Source organism: Oryctolagus cuniculus, chromosome 10 (assembly GCF_051225735.1).
Source record: "Oryctolagus cuniculus isolate XC-2025 breed Fujian yellow rabbit chromosome 10, ASM5122573v1, whole genome shotgun sequence".
In the NCBI taxonomy this organism is placed as follows: Eukaryota; Metazoa; Chordata; class Mammalia; order Lagomorpha; family Leporidae; genus Oryctolagus; species Oryctolagus cuniculus.
In genome coordinates, this window is record NC_142876.1 from 109,882,379 (window position 1) to 109,905,620 (window position 23,242).

General features: G+C 61.2%; 1 protein-coding gene across 3 annotated transcripts in view; it reads right to left on the minus strand.

Moving 5' to 3' along the window:
* Positions 1-16,249, minus strand: part of FBLN2 (fibulin 2) — a 65,876-nt gene extending 49,627 nt beyond the window's left edge. Inside the window, exon 1 of one of the 3 annotated variants that reach the window (XM_008260298.5) lies at positions 16,093-16,249. The gene's annotated coding sequence lies outside the window, so the exon portion shown is untranslated. Of the gene's footprint in view, positions 1-15,281; positions 15,518-16,092 lie in introns of those variants that run through there. The other 2 variants (XM_089306543.1, XM_089306544.1) reach the window with 2 other exon arrangements.
* Between the last annotated feature and the right edge of the window lie 6,993 nt (positions 16,250-23,242).

A 23,242-nucleotide genomic window follows, 5' to 3' on the forward strand; every position in this document is an offset into this window, starting at 1 on the left:
CCTGGCACCTCCCTGGGAGCTGTTATTATTGTATATTGACAAATTACAGCTGGACGTATCTATGAGCTACAAGGTGACCTTGTGATTTTTCAATAAATAATTTTCCAAAATTTATTTTTAGGGCAGACAGAGAAAGAGAGACAGAGATCTTCCATCGACTGGCTTATTCCCCAGATGGCCGCAATGGCCGGAGTCTTGTCGGGCTGAGCCAGGCGCCCAGAGCTCCGTTCAGGTGTCCCACCTGTGTGACAGCCGCCAGCTACTCGAGTGGACGCCTGCTGCCTCTCAGCGTGTGTGTTAGCAGGAAGCCGGAAGCGAATGCAGGGCCAGGACGCGAGCCCACGCACTGAAACAAGACGCGGGGGTCTGGGACACACCTATTGGAGGCATATCTGGAACCCCAACTGCACTGGGCAGCCTGACCAGGCAAGCTGAGACGAGAACGAAGTCTCAGGCTGGCGCTGGGATGGCCTCAGAACGTTCCAAAGACTCACAGGGGTTCAGTCTTTTAAACAACTGGCAGCTGCCACCAAACACTAGGACTTGCAAACAGCTGGGGAAGACAGCCAGGAAAGGGACACACAGACCTGCCAGCCACACCTCAGGGAGTCGCATCCACCTGGCCCGCCGGGCCCAGCCAGGGGGCAGCCACCAAGCCCACCCACACCCAGGACATACTCCGTCTGTTGGCAGTGCACACCCAGGGGGCAGAGGCCCGGATGAGGGGGAAGGTACAGCTCTCCCACCCCAGCCTGGTGTCCCAGGTTAGCACCTGCCATGTCTGCCCGTGGAAGACCCTGGGGACGCCTACCCCCTTCCCAGGAGACCCCTTGCAGCCTCGGGATGCCACCGCATCAGAACTCAACCCAACACCCCGGCTTAGCAAGACCCACCACGGCAGGAGGACTCTAAGGGTACTCGATCGAGTTCATGGAAGAGAACATGAGGCTGAGTGGGTACGATGCCAGCTCAGATGCCTGCATCCCATGGCGGAGTGGCTGGCTGTGATTCCTGGCTCCAGCCTCTGTCTCCTGCTTCCGGCTCATACAAGCCCAGGGAGGCAACAGGGGTGGCTCCAGCGGCTGTTTCCTGCCACCTGCATGGGAGACTTGGATTGCATTCTTGGCTCCCAGCTTTGGCCCAGCCCAGCCCCAGCCAATGCCAGCATTTGAGAAATGAACTAGCAGATAGAAGCTCTGTCTGTCTCTGTCTTTCTCTCTCTCTGCCTCTCAAATAGCAAAAAAGGGAACAAAAGACAGTTTTATCTGAGACCACATCCACGCAAAGATGAGCCTTCACAAAGTTCATGGAAAATGTGTATTATGAAAACACCGCAAGGCACTGAAATAAACTTATTTTTAATCCCATTTTCCCACGAACATGCCGATGTCCCCTCGTAGGCAAGTTCACAACACCTGTGACAGGCCTCCCCAGAAGCAGAGCCTGCCACAAGGCTGGGGTACAGGTGGTTTAGTAAGGTACAGGGGCTTCTAGGAGCAGGGGGAAAAGGCAGCAAGCAGAGGAAGGGCCGAGCTGGGGAAAGCCGGGCTCTCGGCTTCAGCCCAGCGTCGGCCTGGCCCCCAGGGGCTCTGTAGGCAGAGGGCCAACCCAGGACGCAGCCCACCCCCAGGCTCCTTAGTCAGACACTGGCCAAGGACCAGGTGGACTACCTCCAGACAACACGGGGCGCACACCTGCAGCCTGGGGCAGAGCCGGAGAAGCCCCAGGTGTGAGTCATTGGCAGTGCACACCTGCAGCAGCTGTGAGACACGTGGCGCTCCAGGTGAGAAGGAACTGGACGGGGCACTGAGGGACCACACAGACTCACAGACACACAGGCACAGACCCAGGCAAGAGCAGGCACAACGCCTTGGCCCTAGAGACCGTCTGAAATGCTACCTTTCATTTATCACCCGGCCTGGCACCACCCAGGGCTCTGAAAGGGAACAAAGTCACACACTGAAAGCTGGAGTCAGGCACCCACGTTCACAACAGACAAAGGGGAAGGCACGCAGGTGGACATCAGCGCATAGGTGGACAATAAGATGTGACCCCTCCACTCCAGGAAATGTCATCAGCCTGGGCCAGGCGGGGACCCCGACACATGCTACAGATGATGAGCCTCAAGGACACCATGCTATGTGAAATCAGCCAGGCACAAAGCCGCGAATGTCAGGGGCTGGCGCTGTGGCGCAGCAGGTTAATCCTCCACCTGCGGCGCCAGCATCCCATATGGGCACCGGTTCTAGTCCCAGCTGCTCCTCTTCTGATCCAGCTCTCTGCTGATGGCCTGGAAAAGCAGTAGAACATAGCCCAAGTCCTTAGGCCTCTGCACCCTCATGGTAGACCTGGAGGAAGCTCCTGGCTCCTGGCTTTGGATCAGCACAACTCCAGCCATTGCTGCCGTTTAGGGAGTGAACCATTGGATGGAAGACCTCTCTCTCTGTCTCGTCCTCTCACTGTCTGTAACTCTAACTGCCTGTAACTCTACCTGCCACTTACAAGCGATACCCAGAATAATCTAATTCATAGAGACAAGAAGTGGAATGGTGGCTAGCAGGGGCTAGAGGCGGGGGGTGGGAGTTGCGTATTGGGTTTAACTTACCCAACACACCCATATCCCTTGTCAGAGTGCCTGGTTCGAACTCTGGCTACGCTGCTTCTGATTCCACTTCCTGCTAATGTACAGCCAGTGATGGCTCAACTACGTGGATCCCTGCTACCCACAAGGGAGACCCGGGCTGACTTCCTGGCTCCTGGCTTCAGCCTGCCCTGGCCCTTGGCCCTGGATGGCTGGACCTGGAGAGTGAACCAGCGGATGGAAGATCTCTCTGCATCTGTCTCTCTCTCTCTCTGCATTTCAAAAGTGAAAATCAAACTGCAGAGAGAGGAGGGGGAAGAAAGAGCGGCACTGAAGAGCTGACAGGAAGTCGGGAAGCGAGGGTTGCTCCTGAGCCACCCCTCAGTATAAGCTTCCCCGGCAGCCGACGCCAAAAGGAAATTAGAGGGTGACCCGGTGCTCCTCGCCTGATAGGAGGAAGTCATCTAGTTCACCAGGAAAAATAAACGTGCTCTGGGCACCAGCACGAGCGGGGTCTGAGCCATGCAGGCCTGTGTTTATCACTTCCTCAGCACCGACACCGCGTCAAACCCTGCACTGCGCGTTTCCAGCGATGTTTACTTTACCCGACCAATGCTCTACAGGGGAAACTGAGGCCCAGCCAACCTCACATCGTCAGTAAAAGGTGGCAGCAGGATTTGAACCCAGTCTGTCTGATCCACACAGGACAGCCAGGGTCCTTCAGCACCAGCGGCCTGCCAGGCCTTTACAGGGGCTGGGATCTCCACCCAACAAGACCAACCAAAGCCCTCCCCCGTGGCGGCCAACACTCCAGCATCAGGAAGGGACGGGCAGGGCGGGCGCTGTGACAGAGATGGGCGGGACACCCCTCGGCAGCGGTGGTCAGGGCAGGCCTAGGAGGCGGTTAAACACGTGCCAGGGGAATGGCATCCCAGGCAGGGCACCCAGATGTGCGAGGACCTGAGCTAGCCCGGCAGGTGGCGGTGGGCATGCAGGGTGAGAGGCAGACAGGGACCGCGGGGCAGTGACAGCGAGCAGCGCACTGGCTGGGAAGCAGGAGAACATCCCGGAAGGAGAGAGCCCAAGGGCCCAGGGAACCCTGGGAAACCACAGGTGCATTCCACAGCCGCTGCTCCAACAGTGTGGTTCCAGGGGCCGCGGCAAGACCAGAGCATGCTGGGAATTCCCGCAGGTGCCCTCTCGGGAAGTCAGGCTCCAGCCCCTCAAGCTAGAAAGCATCACTCCGGGCAGAAGCAGGAAGCCCAGGACAGGAGCAGGGCTGCAGCCCTGGGGCGAGGGACCTGGGGGAGGGCGGGGGGCACCAGCAGGGAGCAGGGTGGCGGTGGCCCCAGGGCGAGGTCTGCCTCTGCACGTGCACTTGTAGGGACATTTTTGCACGGGTGCTTTTCCACCATAGAAGAGACGTTTCACAGGGAAGCAATAAGGGCTGACTGCAGGAGTCCACAGGCGAACGAAAGCCGGCGAGGAGGGCGCGCGATCGGCCAGGTGCGGCCCCCACGCCCTTCATCCCCTGTGGGCGGACGACTCGAGCTGCCAAAGCCAGGGAACACAGGGCTGCTGGCACAGGCCGGGGCGGGCCAGGCTGCAGGCACAGGCGGGTCGCTGAGATCCCCATGGAGAAGAGCAGCATCGGGCCCGAGCAGGCCCTGGGTTCAAAGTTGGGACCAAGGAGCAGCCCCAGGTGAGACTCAGGGTGCAGGGAGCCCCGTGGCCTTCCTTCAGTGGGGCGCACTCATGGGAAAATAACCCCTCGCCCCCTGAAAAAGTCAAGAACAAGAAGCTCCTCCCCTCTCGGGCGAGAGCTGACCCCAGCTCTGCCCGCTGATCTCATTACCCACATCAGCAGGTGAGAAATTACAAAGATTAATGTCCGTGCCTCTCAATCAACCTCTAGGAAAAGAAAATGTTGCTCTTGGCACTGGAGGGAGCTGGTATTTTCCTTCCCGCGAGTCACCCCTCTGGCGAGAGGAAACCCTCCCACCACGCTCCCCCCTCCTCACCTGGTCCCGCATGCCCCCACCTCCCATCCCATCAGCTGCCCCACACCCTACCTATGGCTCTGCCTAACGCCCCCTCCCCGCCTGTTCTGAAGCTGAAGCCTGGAGCCTTCCCTCCCCACCCCGGCCACTCTTTTGTGGATCGGAGGAAAGCAGCAAACATTTCACCCCCGCCGCCACCAAAAGACAGAGACCGGCAGCACAGCTCCGGGCGAGGCGGGCAGTTGCCTGCCTCCCGGGTCACAGTCACCCGCTCTGCACACAGGAGTCCGCGGCCTGCATCCCCCACTCCAGTCAGCGCCTCCATGCCCCTCGCAGCCTGCTCGACTCGGGGACAGCCGCCAGGCCAGCTGGAGCCCACAAAACCCTACTCCTCTGAGATCCCAGGTGCACGGCCTCTCTGTTCCCCACAGCGGGAGACAAGGAGACTGAACGTCAGGGCCTTGAGGCCCTCTTGTCCTCAGGTGGACACTGAGGCTGGAGACAGCCCAAAAAATAAATAATAAAATGAAGGCCAGCCGGTGCTGTGACTCAATAGGCTAATCCTCCGCCTTGCGGCGCCGGAACACCGGGTTCTAGTCCCAGTCGGGGCGCCGGATTCTGTCCCGGTTGCCCCTCTTCCAGGCCAGCTCTCTGCTGTGGCCCGGGAGTGCAGTGGAGGATGGCCCAAGTGCTTGGGCCCTGCACCCCATGGGAGACCAGGATAAGTACCTGGCTCCTGCCATCGGATCAGCGTGGTGCGCCAGCTGCGGCAGCCATTGGAGGGTGAACCAACAGCAAAAGGAAGCCCTTTCTCTCTGTCTCTCTCTCTCACACTGTCCACTCTGCCTGTCAGAAAAAAAAAGGTGGATGGAGGGATGGACGGACGGACTGATGGATGGACAGGTGGATGTGTGTATAGATGAGTGGGTGGGCGGGTGGGTGATGAGCTTGTAGGTGGGGATGCAGGGGTGGGTACACAGAGGGGTGAATGGATTTTTGGACGGATGGATGGTGAGTGTGGGTGGGCTGGTGAGTGGGTGAGTGGAGACAGAGGAGCTGATAACCAGTGCTGGCCCAGGGCATGTGCTGAGTTACACACCCCAGGAGGGCTCAGGCAGGCCACCTGGCAGGCCGCTGGCTCGGCAGGGAGCCTTATGCCGTGCAACAAGGTGCATGGCCACTCTCTATCCAGAAGCACCCTGTGTCTTCCTTTTAGCCTGGAAGGCTGAGGGATGCGGGCCCAGGGACAGACAGACAAGGACGGACGGAGACAGAGACACAGAGTCTGACACCGACAAAGACAGGCAGAAGACAGTAAGAGAGACACAGAGGCCGCACCGAAAGCCCAGCAGACAGACAGACAGAGCTGGAGACACACAGGTGGTGCTGTCCCACAGTGCACGGGGCCCCTGGGCCGCCGCCGCAGCCTCTGGGAGGAGGCGCCAGCAGGGGAGCAGGCGGCCTGGCCTCCCCTCGACTCCCTGGGGCCCTGGCTGTGCCAGCGCCCGATTCACGTGGAATTTCTCAGGGCTTCCAGGCAGGCAGCTCGTGTGCAGCACACGGCAGGGGCTGGCCAGGCTGTAGTGGGACCGTCAGGCCCAGGAAGCTCCCCCTGCCCCGAGACAGTAACATTAAAGGGGGGGAAGTAAGCGCGACCATGCTCTGTACTCCCCCAGGGGAGGCTGCAACCCACCCGCACTCAACCCCTGCTGGAAACACCTGAGCCCTGGGCTTCCATCTGCAAACCGGGCCTCTGCTGCACGCGGAGACCACGTCAAGATCCCAGCACCGTGCCTCGCAAACAACAAACACTCAATAAATGCTTGATATACAAACCTCCTGGCTGTGCCTGTGCTGACCCCTCTCCCAGCTCCGCAGCCTGCCCGCTCCATTGCAGGGATGGTTCCCCTGCCACACACACCTTTCCTCCCCCTTAGCAAACTCCTGTGCATCCCTGAAGATCCAGCTCAATATCCCGTCCCCTGTGGGACACAAAACGAATGTGCTGGCTTCTGATGGGTAGCCCCACGCCTCAACTTGCTAAAAGCACCTGGTCTCCACCCTCGACTCAACCCTCAGTGTCCCTGGGCCGCTGGACAGCCGTGACAGGTCTCCCTCCCCACCAAGGTAAGTGCTAGGGACAACCGCATGACCCGGCTCACAGGCCCACGCCAAAGCTCCAGCACCTGCCTGGGTCACCCCTGCTGGAGGCACTGGGGCCCCCTCTCCTGGGGGTGCGCAGGAGACCCCAGAAAACAGCCAGGACCGAGGTGACCATGTCTGTCTGACCTCGAGGCCGGGCACCAGGCACAGCGGCGCTCCTGCAGTGAGCGGTGATCTCCCTCTCCAAGTTCATCTGACTCACGGGAACACTAGTGGGCATCTCCATGCAGCCCTGCAGTGCCTTCCACGTCCCAGAGCCGGCCAGCAGCCCTGCGAGCGCAGACAGAGCAGGGCTCGCGCACCCGGGGAGGGAAGTGGCGGGGACGGCAGGTCCCGCCTTGCTCCGCGGCCTTAGTCTTCAGGAGCAATGTGCGTCTCGGGCAAGCAACCCGACTCCTATCCGCAGTTGTGATCAAAGGTTTCCTTTCCAAGTAGGCGTACCCGCAACAGAGGAAGGACTTTTTAAATATATGAAGTGTAAGGTTAAGGCAGAGCTAGGAGGGACACGGCCCGAAACGTGATGGCGAGGCGATCAAAGGAGGGGGAAGCCCACACCCACAGTTTCCTCACCAGGAGGGGTGCAGGTCAAGACACGGGCGTGGGCCGGCGCCGCGGCTCACTAGGCTAATCCTCCACCTAGCGGCGCCGGCACACCGGGTTCTAGTCCCAGTCGGGGCGCCGGATTCTGTCCCGGTTGCCCCTCTTCCAGGCCAGCCCTCTGCTGTGGCCAGGGAGTGCAGTGGAGGATGGCCCGGGTGCTTGGGCCCTGCATCCCATGGGAGACCAGGAAAAGCACCTGGCTCCTGGCTCCTGCCATCGGATCAGCGCGGTGCGCCGGCCGCAGCGCGCTGGCCGCGGCGGCCATTGGAGGGTGAACCAACGGCAAAAAGGAAGACCTTTCCCTCTGTCTCTCTCTCTCACTGTCCACTCTGCCTGTCAAAAAAAAAAAAAAAAAAAAAGACACGGGCGTGGAATGACACACAGGGGAACACCCCGAGATGCCCGCTCCCCACCCACCCCGAGGGCAGCCCCCATCTCTCCCGCAGTGACCAGGGTCATGGACTAGGACACGCAGTGACGAGAGGGGTCTCCAGTTTGTGTCTCTGTATCTGTGTGTCTGTATGTCTGTATGCATCTGTGTCTCCATGTGTATCTGTGTGTGTCTGTGTGTCTGTCTCCCTGTGCATCTGTGTGTGTCTGTGTGTCACTGTATCCCTGTGTCTGTGTGTGTGTCTGTATCTGTGTGTCTCCATGTCTGTGTGTATCTGCGTCTCCACGTGTATCTGTGTGTGTGTCTGCGTATCTCTATATCTGTGTCTGTGTGTCTGTCTCCATGTGTATCTGTGTCTGTATGTCTCTGTATCCCTGTGTCTGTCTGTGTGTCTGTATCTGTGTGTCTCCATGCCTGTGTGTGTGTCTCCATGTCTGTGTGTGTCTGTCTCCCTTTGTGTCTGTGTGTCATTGTATCCCTGTGACTGTCTGTGTCTCCATGTCTGTGTGTGTCTATGTATGTCTGTGTGTCTGTCTCCCTGTGTGTCTGTGTATCTCTGTATCCTTGTGTCTGTGTGTGTGTCTGTATCTGTGTGTCTCCATGTCTGTATGTATCTGCGTCTCCATGTATATCTGTGTGTGTCTGTGTATCTCTGTATCTGTGTCTGTCTGTGTGTCTGTCTCCATGTGTATCTGTGTCTGTCTCTGTATCCCTGTATCTGTCTGTGTGTCTGTATCTGTGTGTCTCCATGTCTGTGTGTGTCTGTCTCCCTGTGTGTCTGTGTGTCATTGTATCCCTGTGACTGTCTGTGTGTCTCCATGCCTGTGTGTGTCTACGTATGTCTGTGTGTCTGTCTTCCTGTGTGTCTGTGCATCTCTGTAACCTTGTGTCTGTGTGTGTGTCTGTATCTGTGTGTCTCCACATCTCCATGTGTATCTGTGTGTGTGTGTCTGCGTATCTCTGTATCTGTGTGTCTGTGTGTCTCCATGTCTGTGTGTCTGTCTACCTGTGCATCTGTGTGTGTCTGTGTGTCACTGTATCCCAGTGACCGTGTGTGTGTCTGTATCTGTGTGTCTCCATGTCTGTGTGTGTCTGCGTCTCTGTGTTTGTACGTACCCCTGTGTGTGTCTGTGTATGTATGTGTCTATATCTCTGTGTCTATGTGTCTGTGTACCTGTATCTCTGTCTCTGTGTCTGTGTCTGAGTGTGTCTCTATATGTGTGTGACTGTGTGTGTCTTTCTGTGTCTGTGTCTCTGTCTCTCTCTGTGTTTGTCAAGTTGGGGTGGGGGGAGTCACAAGCCAAATGAGAGCACCGAGGCTGTGCCTCTGAGGGGTCAGCACCGTCCAGACCCCCATCCTGGAGGCCCCATGCTGGGGAGGCCCAGCACAGCCTCCCCTCCAGGCTGCAGGGCCCCAGGCTCACACCCTCCACCCCCATCGCTCAGGCACAGGCCACGCCCCCAGGGGCGGGCGGTTGCTCCCAGGTCCCCCGAGTTCTCTGCTGCAGACTCTAAGAACAGAACTTTCTGGATGGCCTGGAAGCCAGCTCACCAGAGCCCAAGGACAGGGCTGGGGACTCAGGGCTAGGACAGGGGTCTCGGGCTGAGGAGGGAAGAATTCCGGGGGGCTTATGAAACCCCAGCACTGCAACCACAGCACCAGACGGTGGTGTCTCAGGATCTGATGGTGGGGGAGTGAGATGAGAAAGGGACACCACGTTCACAGAACCAGCTGTGCTGCCTACTCACCCTCCATCCTCAGGCTGCACACCACCCAGGCCCATTTTGCAGAAACTAAAACCTCTGCTCTCCAGGGTCCCGTGGCTCTGCTCCATGTGCCGGGTGGGTGCCTCCCACACCTCGATGGCCTTGCCACGCCGCAGAAGCCGCGCCCCACATTCAGGCCATCCCTGGGCCAGCAGAACCAGGAGGGCTGATCTGATTCACACATGGGGAAACTGAGGCCTGATGAGACGAGATGACCTCGGGCACAGGCATGGAGCGGCTGCAGCACCCAGGTGCTTGCTGGCCGCCGTCCAGCTCAGCCTGGCTGAGGTTCCCGCCTTCCCCGACCCAGCCACTTCCTCGCCAGCACGGAGCCCCGGGCAGGACGCTGCGTCTGCCAACGATACAGCCCCTCTCACAACAGCCTGCTCCCCACCCTGAGGAAGGAAATAACCTTTCCCAAGGCAGCCCTTTCTTCCCAACAATCTCCATATATGAGAACAGAGAGGCATTTTTGCAACGTTTCCAAATTCCAGTAACATTAAGGACAATGGTGCAACGTGACGCACGGCTTGACCCCCCGAGGGGCCCAGGGAAGGACGCGCCCGGAGGAGGTGAATGGTGGCACGGGCGAGCCCCAGCCGGGCAGGCCCTGGAGGTAGCCGGGGCTGGCCCCAGCTCAGCTCTCGGCCCTCGCTCGCTGGCAGACTGCAGGCAGGCACTTCTCTGGCCCTCCCGTTCCCTGCCCTGCCACCTGCTCCTCGCCCCTCGCCCACAGCTGGGCGCCACCTAGGCCAGGACGGGCGTCCTCCGTCTTCAGGGTCCTGTCCACCGCCCAGTGTCACCTCCCACCTCTCCTACAGGCCCCCTACCAAGACCAGCCAGGCTTCCCCCTGCCCCCATCACAGAGCCAGCATCACCTCTGCCAGGAAGCCCTCCCTGGCTACAGCAGGCCCAGCTGGATGTCTCAACCACAGCACAGGCAGAAGTGCCCATGGAGACACCTCGGGCCCTCGGGGCAGCTCCTGGGTCCACACCAGAGGCTACCGCAGGCTTTGTGGTAAAGGAAGGCCCTGGGCACGCTTCCTGGCACAGAAGGTCAGGGTGCTGCCAACCCAGGAACCCCAACTCCTGGCTTCTCCCACAAAACACCAAACCCAGGCTCCCTGCTCTCCAGAATGAAGCCACAGACCCCCTGCTCCCATCCTCACCCTGCCTGCGGCCCCCGAATCCGTCTCTGCCAGGGTCAGATCAGCTGAACTAACAGGGGTTTACCAGGGGACAGATGAGCCCGGAGAGGCGGAGCTGCCCACAGCCACTCGGCCCCAGCCTCTGGGGAGGAGGAAAGGGATCGTGGAGGGCTGCGGGGGCCAGAAGTGACATGAGGTGTCAGGGCCACGACATGCGGCCACCCCACCCCCCTGCCTTGCTTTCTCTCCCTCCACTTTCAATCCACCAAGAAAGGCAGGCAGGGCTGGAGCTGCAGCTCAGAACACCCACATCCCATTATGGAGCACAGGCTGCAGCCCCGGCTGCTCAGCTTCCCAGCCAGCTCCCTGCTGGTGCGCCTGGGAGAGCAGCGGAAGACGGCCCCAGTGCTTGGACCCCTGCACCCAGGCAGGAAACCAGGATGGAGCGCCAGGCTGCTGGCTTCTGCCCTGACTGCGGCGGTCATTTGGGGAATGAACCCACCGTCCACCGCGTCTCCTTCTCTCTCTGTCTCTGCCTTTCAAACAAACAGATCCGTTAAAACAAACCAGAACCTGACCTTGCAGTCTGCAGCACGACCACCCCCACCATGCAAACACCCACTGCAGCAGCGGCCCGGGCGCCTGCTGCCACCTTCCTCCGCCCCTCAGCAGCCAGGGCGGCTTTTAGAGCTCTCCACCAGCTCTCCCCCTCCCAGGGCCGGGGTCCTCCGGTAGCCCCTCGTCTCACGCTCCGCCTCCCAGCCTCACCCCTGGTGGGTCCTGTCCTCCAGCTGCTTGCTGTCACAGCTGCCCCTGCTGTGCCTTCTGTCTTAATGGTCCCTCCCTGCCACGCCCAAGGCTGAGTCCCTATGCCCACAGATGTTCCACCAAAAACAGCCTCAGCCCCAGTCCCTGTCCTGGCTCAGCCTCCCCCTCCTTCCTCCTGCACATGGCCAGCCCAGAACCCCCACGGTGTACACAGATGTCCCTCCCTCTGTGTCTCCTACCAGGAGTGTGCTCTGGAGGGCAAGGGGGTGACATCTCAGTCACTGCTGTACCCCCAGAGGTATGCAATAGACACCTGCCGCGTGAAGGAATAAACACCCTCATCTCCTGCTTCCAACAGCCCTGAGAGCTGCACACACCCATTCTACAGGACGGAAACTGAGGGTCCCCAAGGAGCGGCTGTGAGCCTCACAGGACGCCCAGGTGGGGCCTCCCCTGCGTCTGGCTGCTCCTGGCCCGGCGCTGTCTCCAAGCTGGGGTCCAGTGGGGCAGAGCAAGGACACCCAGGAAGAGGTTGCAGTCAAATCCCCAGGAGGGGGCCAGTGCCGTGGCTCACTAGGCTAATCCTCTGCCTTGCAGCGCCGGCACACCAGGTTCTAGTCCCGGTCGGGGCACCAGATTCTGTCCTGGTTGCCCCTCTTCCAGGCCAGCTCTCTGCTGTGGCCCAGGAGTGCAGTGGAGGATGGCCCAAGTACTTGGGCCCTGCACCCCATGGGAGACCAGGAGAAGCACCTGGCTCCGCCTTGGATCAGCGCAGTGAGCCAGCCGCTGCGCGCCGGCCGTGGTGGCCATTGGAGGGTGAACCAACGGCAAAGGAAGACCTTTCTCTCTGTCTCTCTCTCTCACTGTCCACTCTGCCTGTCAAAAAAAAAAAAATCACTAAAAAAAATCCCCAGGAGGAAGAACACCCGCGGAAAACCGGGAAGGGAGCCTGCACCTGTCCATTAGCCAGGCTGTGTGGAGGCCGTGACCATCACAGGGGAAAGTTCCACACGGCACGCCGGCTCGCCCCACGACGAGGGTCACACAGGGACTTCAAAGACTCACCCTGAAGACTGCCACGCCAGCCTTGCACGTGAACACCCACCCACCCACCAACGGCTTCACTCGGTGTTCTGAACACAGCCCGGAGTGGCAGGGTTCGAGACCCGGAACACGCAGCGAGACGCACAGCGGCAGGTCTCCGGCCCTCCTGGCCCCTCAGCCCGGCTCCTGCTGCTCGCACTCAGCTTACTCCATGCGCCTGCGAGCCAAGGTGAGTTCGTGTTCTTATTTCACACGGGGCGCATGTCCGTGGGGAAATTCCTCAGGGTCCTGTAACCAGCAGGCGCCCCGCGCCCACCTGCCCCGGGGGTCCCCCAGCATGGTGTCTTTGTCACGCTTTGTGGCATCTGCCAACATCCTCTCCCAGAGCTAGAGAGCCTCCTGCTCCTACAGCGAGCAGGGTGTCTGGAAACGGAAATTGGATCTCCTCGCTCCCTGGCTCTAAGCTTCTCAGTACATTTTAAACTCCCTGCCCCACCCTCTCTGCCTCCAGCCCTGCTCGCCCCCTCCCTTGCTCCCCTGTCCCTCACCCATGCCAAGTGGGGCCCCACCCAGGTCCTCTGCACTAGCTGTGGCCCCGGACCACTCCCAGCTCAGCTCAGAAATCTGCTCTTCAAAGGGGGCCCACCCTCTCTCTCCGGTAGCATCAGCCGCCGCCGTCTGAATGCATCTCCCTCCATTATCCGTTGTCTCCCTCACTCACAGAACAGAACCCGCATGGGAGCCAACACGGCATCCGCGTGGGACTCCAAAAGCTACCCACCTGCACTGTGGCTGGTCCAGGACAGGCAAGTGACTCCCCCCTTCCCCACTGCAGCCCAGCAGAGCCACCAGGAGTCCCTCATGGAGCACGTGCCCGATGATCCTGTCCCAGGCTGGGAAAGGCCCTTGGCGTGCAGGAAGCCAGCGAGGCACACTGGACCCGCTGCTCCCCGCCAAATTCCACAGCAGGACCTCAGGCACTGGGAAGCCATCAGAGGCACAGCATCACAGAAGGCTGAGGCCAGAGAGGGAGGTGCAGGCCCAGGGGCGCACAGCCCCCAGCAGCCCAGGCCCAGGCCACACGGCTCCGTCCCCTTGCAGGAAAGCAAGCAGAGCAGCTAGCACTGCCCCCTGCAGGAGGCACCAGGAAGAGGTCAGGGCTGGCCACCACCGGGCATCCTACATCCTGTGCGCAGGCCTGCTCCCCAGTCACGCCACGCACCCCGGGACAAGTAGAACTCCGCCACTCACAGCCGGCAAACCACAGGGCAGGTCACCGGCACCAGGGCAGCACCCGGGCAGCAGCCACCTCTGGGTCAAGGCCAACGCAGGGTCCAGGGAGAGAGACAGCATGTGTGTACCCCATGGCCCCTAAACGCCATGCAGCACCACAGCCGGTGCGGCAGAAAACGCACGCGACACACCCAGCAGTGTCGGGACGTGATCCTGACACATCGTGCGAGCCTCGCCAACCTCACCGCGGGCCCCCAACGTCCCTCCACACTGGCTCTGTACCGCGTTATCTCAGTTCTGCCAGCAGCAGCTATTAAGCACCTATTGTGTGTCAGGTGTGACCCGGGCCCAGGACATGTGCCTCAGCAGCAGGAACAAGTGGGCCCTCGCGGGGCAGGGTCACAAAGGCCTGGGCTGAATTCCTGCTCTCGCGCCTTTCCCCATCTGTCACAGGGGTGAGCAGAACAGGATGCGGAGGGAAAGCAGAGTTCAAGCATGCCTGGCACGAGTCCCTGCCGCCTCCCCACGCGGACCCCAGGCCACCGCCCACACGGCCTGGCAGAGCGGCCCAGGGGTCCAGCCCTGGACAGCCCTCGCCGCCCCAACCACTGGGGTGAGGCTCACGATGGCTTCTCAGCACGGCTGTCGGGACTGCCTGTGAACCGCACGACACCGCAAAATCAGCGGCAGCCACGGCCAGAACCGGGCCCAGCGTGCAGGGCCAGGCAGGAGTCCAGAAAGAGCAAGAGGGCCAAGCGGGGACTGCGGCCGCACAGCTGTCCCGCCCCATCCCCAGGGGCGGCAGGCGGACAGCACCACCCAGCGGATGCCCCAACAGACCCTGCACCGCCAGACCCGGTGACTCTTCCAGAAAAGACGGAAATCCAGACTTGAACGCGAAACCCGCCAATTTGTAAATGCTGGCAGCTAATTAAATTTTAAAAAATAATAATAACACGGTGAGAGCCAAACCAAACACGCAGGGCCGGCCGCAGCCGGGGCTGGCAGCTTTGTGCCTCCGGATAAGATTCTCTGACTTCATCCCAGCCCACCCCTCCCCGTGGTACAGCGCTGGATGCAAGCGATCAAGGGAGCACCTGAGGGCAAGGGACCGCTAGCCACCCCTCCCTCCTGGGGGGATCTCAACCCCACTTTGCACATGGGGGAAGCGATACTCAGAGCCCCCAACAGTTCAGCTGCGAACACACCAGGACCCCACTCGGTGTCAGGGCGAGGAACCACTTCCCTGGCTGCCACCAGACTCATTGGGGCTCCCTCTGGCAGGGTCCCCAACCCCGGCACCCTTTCTCAGGGGCCCTGGGCCACCAGGAATCCCCACACCGCCCACCTTCCCTTCTCCTTCTCTGGCCTGCCACAGGACACCTGCTGGCCCCGTCCATCCCAGAAAACCCCAGAGGCCCCCACAAAGCTGAGTTGGGGCAAGACCTGTGATGGCAAAGCAGAGAGAGAGGGGGCACCCCTACCTAGAAGACTAGGCCGGGGGGGGGGATGCACAGTGGCTGGGGAGGAGTCAGGACCACCCCACCCCACCCCCACCGCCTGCCAGCTAAGCCTCTCAAACTCACCACCAGGTCCCCTCACCGGCTGTCTCCGTCACCCGGGGCTGGGCTCCCACTGCACCAGGGTAGTGAGGGCTGTGTCCCCTGGGGAGCTCTTCCCAGGTGTGGCGGTGTGCGTGTGTGGGAGGCACCTGGAGCCTGCCACTTGGGGTATGCGAGAGCCTCCTGTGGCACACGTGATGGACACGCGTGGAACAGATACCCTCGTGCACAGGCGTATACGCAGCACATAAATTAGACACAGCTGCCTGCTGGTGGAGCAGGCGCGTTTGAGCGACACCCGTGTGCCCGGCACGTGCACACGCAGCCTGCGCGCGCAGACAGGAACGGACAAGGATGGGGAGCCCCCAGCTTGTGGAAGAGATGGGGGGAAGTTGCCTGGGGCTGGGCTGCAGGCTGGGGATGGGGTGAGGGGCATGGCCGCGCCAACTCACTGTTCAGGAACTTCCAAGGGTCGATGTGCCTGCGGGGAGGGGGCCAGGAGCGGCGCCGGACGCTGGAGCCCGCCATTCCTACTCTGTGGGAGGGTGCCTCAGGGGGACCAGCCGGCCAAGGCCGAGCAGCGTGGGCCACTAACCCCGGAGCCCTAATCCCGCGCCGGCCTCAGTGCGTGCATCTGTACAATGGGGTCCCATTCGCCGCGCTCTGACGCAAAGCGTGAGGCCCGGGCCGGCTGGCGGCGCTGCGGGCGGCGTGCGCAGCCCGCGGGGCGCGACCCCTGCTCCGCGGAGCCGTCGGGCGTCCGAGAGGCCCCGCGCCTTAAGCGGTGCAGGCCGGGGAGGTGGAGCCCCCGCGCGAGGGGCCCGCGCGCACTCACCGCGGGGAGCCGTGCCCGGCGTCCGTCCGCCCGTCCGCCGGTCCGTCCGCTCACCCCGCCGTCGGCGCGTCGAGAGTGCTGGCGCCCCTCGGCTGTGTGCGGCGCGGGGCGGGGCGCAGGCGCGGGGGTGGGACGAGCCGGCCCGGGCCCCCTCCCCTGCCTCCGCCTCCGGGGCGGGGTCTCGCCCGCCTGCCTGGGAGGGGACCCTGCGCGCGCGCGCGCTGCTCGCTCCCTGCACCTGGGACCCCCAGGCAGCGCCCGGAGTTCTCTGCTGAGCCCCGGTGCTCCAGGGCTCCTGCCCGCAGGCGCGCTGAGCTCGGAGTTCTGGATCTGGCCCTCAGCCGGCCTGAGCCTCAGTGTCCCCACCCGGAACGGAAGATGGACTTAGAAGCCTTGGGCCAGCTGGAGGCTCAGCCCCCGCGCCCCGACCCCGGCTGCCTCCAGTCCCGTTCACTGCCATGCGTTGGGTAGATGGTCCTAGGACCCAGCTTTGGGGCAGCCTAGGTTCGGCCTTTTCTCTGCCCAGCTCTGCTGCCTGTGGCCCCGTGTGGTATCCGCCGGCCCGGACCTCTCTCTGAGGCCAGTCTCTCTCTGGAATGGGTTAACCCATTGATGGGCAGATACCGGGTGCCCAGTCCTGCGGCCAGCACAGCATCAACAGGCCCTGAGCGCTCTGCAAGCTGTGGACTCAGAAGCTGATCATGGGGCCTGGCCCCCACCATCGGCTGTCAGCACCCCTACCCCCACTCCCTACTGCCACCATCTGCAGACCCCCCCCCCAGACTAAGTATGGTGAGAGGCCCCTAAGAAACGGAGCTACCTCCCAGGTCCTCCCTCCTAGTCCAGGACTCCAAACCCTACCCCCAAAACCCACACAAGCAAACTCCAGGCAGTGCCAGGGGAGAACAGCCAGGTGGCAGGAGGGTGACCCAGAGCCCCCGGGTGCAGCCTGGACTCCAGGGGGCTGACCCAGAGCCCCCAGGGCTGCAATCTGGACTCCAGAGGGCTGACCCAGAGCCCCTAGGCTGAAGCCTGGACTCCAGAGGGCTGACCCAGAGCCCCCGGGGCTGCAGCCTGGACTCCAGGGGGCTGACCCAGAGCCCCCGGGGGTGCAGCCTGGATTCCAGGGGGCTGACCCAGAGCCCCCAGGCTGCAGCCTGGACTCCAGAGGGCTGACCCAGAGCCCCCGGGCTGCAGCCTGGACTCCAGGGGGCTGACCCAGAGCCCCCAGGGGTGCAGCCTGGATTCCAGGGTGCTGACCCAGAGCCCCCCGGGCTGCAGCCTGGACTCCAGGGGGCTGACCCAGAGCCCCTGGGGGTGCAGCCTGGATTCCAGAGGCCTGACCCAGAGCCCCCCAGGCTGCAGCCTGGATTCCAGAGGGCTGACCCAGAGCCCCGGGGCTGCAGCCTGGACTCCAGCACAGGAAGTAGCAACCCCAGTCCTTTCCCAGTACCCACTTAGTGTCCCAAAGTGCGGCCAGGCTCAGAAAGGTTCTGGAATTCCGCTTTCCATGTGTGTCTGTCTCTCTGCTTCTCTCTCTCTCTCTCTCTCTAGTAAAACCCACATAGCATAACATTGAGAGCTTTAACCATCGGAAAGGGTGTGATGCAGTGGGATTTACAATGTCCATAATGCTCTCTTAGCGTTGGTCACTCCAGCTTTGTGTCTGTCACTCAACCTCGCTAGCCTTTGACGTCTCAGATGACCCATGCCTGCCTCTCTCTCTCCCTCTCTCTGAAGGTGTCTCTCTTTCTCCCCTCACCCTGTCTTTCCATCTCAATTTTTTTAATAATGTTCTCTAATACTCTTTTTTAAGATTTATCTGTTTTTTGAAAGGCAGAGCAAGAGAGAAAGAGAGAGAGATCTTCCATCTGCTGATTTACTCCCCAGAATGCCACAACACCCGGATCTGAGCCAAGCTGAAGCCAGGAGCCCGAAACTCCACCTGCGTCTCCCACGTGGGTGCAGGGGCCCAAGCACTTGGGCCATCATCTGCTGCCTTCCCGAGTGCACTAGCAGGAAACTGGACCAAAAGTGGAGCACCTGGGACTCGAACTCGCGCCCCAATATGGGATGCCAGTGTCGCAAGCAGCGGCTGAACCCAGTGCATTGCTACGCCAGCCCCTTCATCTCTGCTTGAACGTCAGTCGGTCTCCATCTCACTCTGTCTCTCGGGCTCTGCATCTCCTCACCTCTCTGTCTCTCTCCGTCTGGTGTCACATTATCTAGGATCTGAGGCTCGGAACCACCTGCCTCCCCTGTCCAGGGACAGACGGCCCAGTGGTCACCAGCTCATACCGGGCAGGCACTGTTCCCTCTGCCCAGGGTGCTCTTCCCCAGGTGGCCATGGCTGGCCCGACCCTGCCTTGAGATGCGGCCGCACCCGAGGAAGCTTCTCCTCTGTGAGACCCCAGCAGAGGCGGCCCCTCCCATATCCTCCCTATTACTCCCCTGCCCTCTCCTTAGAGTGCTGGTCACCGGCCCGGGCTTTTCTTAATTCACTGACAGCCGACTCCAGGGAGGAGAGCCTGGCATGTGCACCAGCTGTGTGACCCCAAGCAAGTCACTGTCCCTCTCTGGGCCTTATTTCCTCCACCGTAAAACATGCATAACAACATCAGGGTCTACGGTGTGGGGTTGTTGGCAAGATCAAATGAATTCAAATGTATAGGTCCTCTGAATGAACCTGACCCAAAGGGAGCGCTCGGTGTGTCTGAGGAGTGAGAACGGACTGGATCCTTCCTTCTGTCTGAGGGAGGGAGGTGGCTGGGGCCCCGGCAGGTGCCAGCTGCCTGCCAGTCCCCTACTTTCCACCCAGGCTGCTTCCCAGGCCAGGGGCAGCTAGCTGAGATTCAAGCTCACCCTGCAGCCCGCAGCCCAAGATACAGAGGAGATGTGTCTCCCGCCCCACCGTTATCTGAGCCGGAGGTGTAGCCAAGGCGGCCGGCAGTTCCCCCCTGGAGCGCCGCCAAAGCCGTTATCGCACACAGAGCGCGCATCACCCACCAGGAATTTCGGGCCCAGGGCCTGGCCCAGACACAGTTGGAGGAAGTTCCGGGCTGATAAGGCCGGGGGAGAATGGCCACAGTGGGCAGCGGCGCTGTGTGTATCAGCAACCACCTCGCCAGCTCCTTGGGCACGGAGGCGCCAGGGCCTGCAGCGCGGGCTCACCTGCCCCACCAGGCTGCTGGACAGGAGGAGAAGGCCTGCTGGGCCTCGTGGGGCTGCGGTCTCCCTGGGGAGCCTTGGGGAGGCCGCTGCTCTTCTCCCAGCCTCAGTCCTAGTACCATGGGCGAAATGAAAGCAACACTCATAACGACCCCTCGCAAGCACACAGGCTTAGGAGCCTGGGGCCGAGCGTCCCCGGCATGTGACATTCAGCAGGTGGCCCTGTCTACAAAGCCGCACCTGTCTCCTAGGGTTGCCTTGAAGTTAAGATACCCCGGGCCGCAGCAGTGTGGTAAGTCCTCCATTCACCGTGCAGCATCGCTAGTTGCAAACAACCTCAGCCACCTTGAGCTACTGGGAGAGGGAAAGGGATTAATGATGGGAGGGTCTCCAGGAATCAAACTTAGAGGGGCAACCACATGAGTGCTGTAGTGGGGGGCTCTGGGGCTCCCCACCGAACTGCTGCTGTCACCTCTCAAGGCTGGTGTGTCACCTCCTGCCCCAACAGTGGGTTTCTGGGCTGGGCCCACCCCATCATCTCTCTTGATACCCTTCCAACACCTGCCCCTAGCTGCAAAGCAGACGGGCAAAGTCAACAGCTAGGCACCAAGACAACCAGCGGGGAATCCCACGGGCCCAAGAACAACAGAGGGAACAGCCAGTGGCTTTCAGACACAGGCCACCTTGCCCAGGGGCTGGCACTGCCTGCTGTCCTGTCCCGCAAGCCCCATGGCAGCCAGACTCCAGACCCACACTGCACAGTGGGGCTTCCGGAACCTCCCAGGGAGCTAGAACCACCTGGGGCGTCTCTTGTTTGAACACCAAGTTTGACCACTCGGTTCCAGAGTCATCAGACCCCAGGCGCCAGAGACCGGGGCCGGGCTACCAAACTTCAAAAACACAGTTTGGGGGCCTCGCTCTGGCCTCTGTCTTTGAGCTTTGGTGGGAGGGGGGGGTGAGGAGTGCATGAGAACAAAGGGATGTTTCACCAGGAGCCGCTGGGGCCTCCCGCAGGCCCTTCCAGACAAGTGCCCAGGACACCCTACACGCTGTGCCCCAAGCCCCGAGACTTCAGCAAGTCCCTTCCCTTTGTCCTTGTCCCTGGACTGGGCTGCACCACCAGTCTCCATACCGCAGGCCCAAGGGAGGCCTAGGGCCACTGCTGCTGACAGGGGCATGAATGGAGCATGGACCGCAGGGCACACGGTCCATCCTGGAGGCCAAGTTCAGGCCCTGCCTGGTCTGGACCCCAGCTGCCTCCCAGGCCTCCACCCCGCCCTCACATCCCAGACAGCACTGCAGCCAGGGAGAAGCCAAGTGGACCACAGCAACGGGAACTGCACCAGACGTGGGCTGACCAGCTAAAGGCCACCTTGCCAGCCTCCCTGGCCCCTAGCGAGGACCCTGACCATGGCCCAGTAGGCGGGAGCAGAAGGGATGCACCAAACGTCCAGCGCTGCCCTGAAGGAATACGGGAGCCCTCCCTTGCCTGTCGCTTCCTGCTAGGGGAGGAGGGGGAGGAGCAGCCGCCTCCCATCACCAGGGGGCCGGGGCCTAACCTCTGCCTCACAAGCCACCCCCCTGCTCCAACAGCAGGCTCAAGTGCTCCACTGAGCGAGCGCCACGTCCCACGACAGCTCAGAGCCTGCAGCCCAGCCCCGTCCACAGCTGCAGCCGCCAGTCCCTTCTCTGCTGGGTCCCTGTGGGTCACTCAGATGGAGCACATCCTCCATTCCTGGGTGGGCACCTGGCCACTGGAATAGCTCCCCTCCCCCGCCCCCACGGCCCCCAGCCCTGGCGGTGGCTCCACGGGCGAGGGGCCTCTGCAGTCAAGACAGACTGCGCCCGTCTGGGGCCCTCCGCGAGCCACATCGCTCAGCCCTGGCGGGGAGCCTGAAGCCAAGGGACCACTTGCTGGGGGGACCCGCTGAGGGAAAGCAACTCGGACGGGAGCGGGACTGAGAGGCGGAGGGGAGAGTTCTGAGAGCAGAACACCAGAGCGTCTGACCACAGCTCAGCCTGTAGCCACCACACCCCTGTGTGCTGCAGCTGCTTGGGCACTAAATGTGCTCTGAAGCTTCAACCCACTGGAGCCGGAGTTCCTTGTACTAAAATTCTGTTACCCGAGACCCGAGGCTATCAGACCTGGTGTCACTGAGGCCACAGTACCTACCAAGTTCAGCACCCATATTTTGGGACTCATACTTTACAAAGTCCAGGCTCTCTCCGAGGGTGGTTGGCCTCGAACCAGGGGACAACGTTCGGGATGAAAAATAAACTCCTATCCGGTGAACCACACAAAAAGTGCTTTACCCAATGCTCTCAGCAGTCCTGGAGGTGCTAGATATTATTACCCCATTTTACAGGCGAATAAACTGAGGCTCCGTGGCAAAGCTAGGGCTCCCGCCCAGAGCAGCTCAACTCCAGAGCCGGCACCCTTTTGCCTATGAATACTGCAGGGAGACAGTGGGTTCCCCATCACCAGGGGTATGTGAGCACGGGACCCCTTGCCAGGGTGACCAGGAGTGGAGGGAGCCAGCCCAGTTGCTCTCGTACTCTGGGTTTCTCTACAATTTCCCAAGCTCACTGCTTATTCCAGGAAAGCTGCCCAGCCTGCCGCCTCCCCTCTGGGAATGGCCAGCCCCTACCTCCCGGGGCCGGCTCACTGTGACTCACTCCGGCCCGGCCTTCTGCCTGCTGTGATGAAACTTCTGGCACTTCTCAGAGGTTCTGGTCACCCTGGACGGGACTTGGCCCAGCCTGGCTGTTCGGGCCAGCTCTCCTGGCAGGGGCAGGAGTGCTGAGCTCAGAGGCAGGGACCTCCCTCTGTGAGCTGGGAGGTTCTGCAGTAGGATCTCAGAGCTGCCTCTCCATGGACGCAGTCTGGAGAGGGAAGGGACTTGCCTAAGGCCACACAGTAAAAACCCAAGGGACCCAAAAGGGGCCACCCAGGGGCAGGCCTGGTCCTGGCAAGCCTGTTGCCCGCTCTGAGCCTTGGTTTTCCCACCCATGAAATGGAAGGGACTGGCTCTGACTTCGAGAGATGAGTTAGAAGACACAAATAAAGCACTCAAGATGCACCAAGATGGTACCTTCCAAAGCCCAAACCAGAACAAGGGCCCCGAAGGCAGAGAAGGCAGCCGGGAGGGGCGTCTGCAGCCACCTGCTGGCGGCTCCGGGCACTGCGGCTCCAGAGGCAGCTCAGCCCCTTCAGAAGAGCGCCCCCCAGCGGGGACAAGCTTGACCTTGGCACCGTCCTCACCTCCCAGAACCCCAGAGCCGCTGTGCAGAGAACAGAAGATGATACCGCACTCATGTTCACCGGCTCCGGACCCGGCAGGCTGCAAAGAGGCTCTGGGACACGCACGAGGCCGAGGCGCGCAGCCCGAGCAGGCCCGAAGGAAAGAGTCGGCGGTGTTCAGCTGGCTCCTGAGCACCGCGCTCCGGATGCTGCCAACAAAACGGGGCTCTCCTTCGCCGAGTCCCGCTGCCTAGGTCTAAACGCGGGCTTTTTCCACCATTAAAAGAAAGAACAGCCTTCAACACCAGCCAGTCTGTCTTCCAAGAGAGTCTCTTCCAGCCCCATTTGTCTAACACGTACGTGTGAGCGTGTGCACGCACGTGTGTTTCAACATATGTCCGCACGACTGTCCCCAGTCACCTTGCGAGGGGCCCTTCCCCTGCTCCACTTTCCCACGTGGTGCGCTGTGGCCATTTTTCTGCATCAACAACCCACATCTTATTCCACCGTCTTGGAAACACAGTCTACGATCTCTTCCTCTGTGATCATCACCGAATTTTTTTATTATAAAAAGTGATTCTAAGAAGCACCCTGAGTCTCTATTTTGGGGCGCATGCCCACCTCCAAGAAGTTGCGTGTGGGTTTTTAGACACCTCTGGTACCTGTTGCCAAAGGTCCCCCAGAAAGATGTCCACGTTTCCTCCCACAGGTAAGTGAGGAGGCCGGCTCCTCGCAGACTCA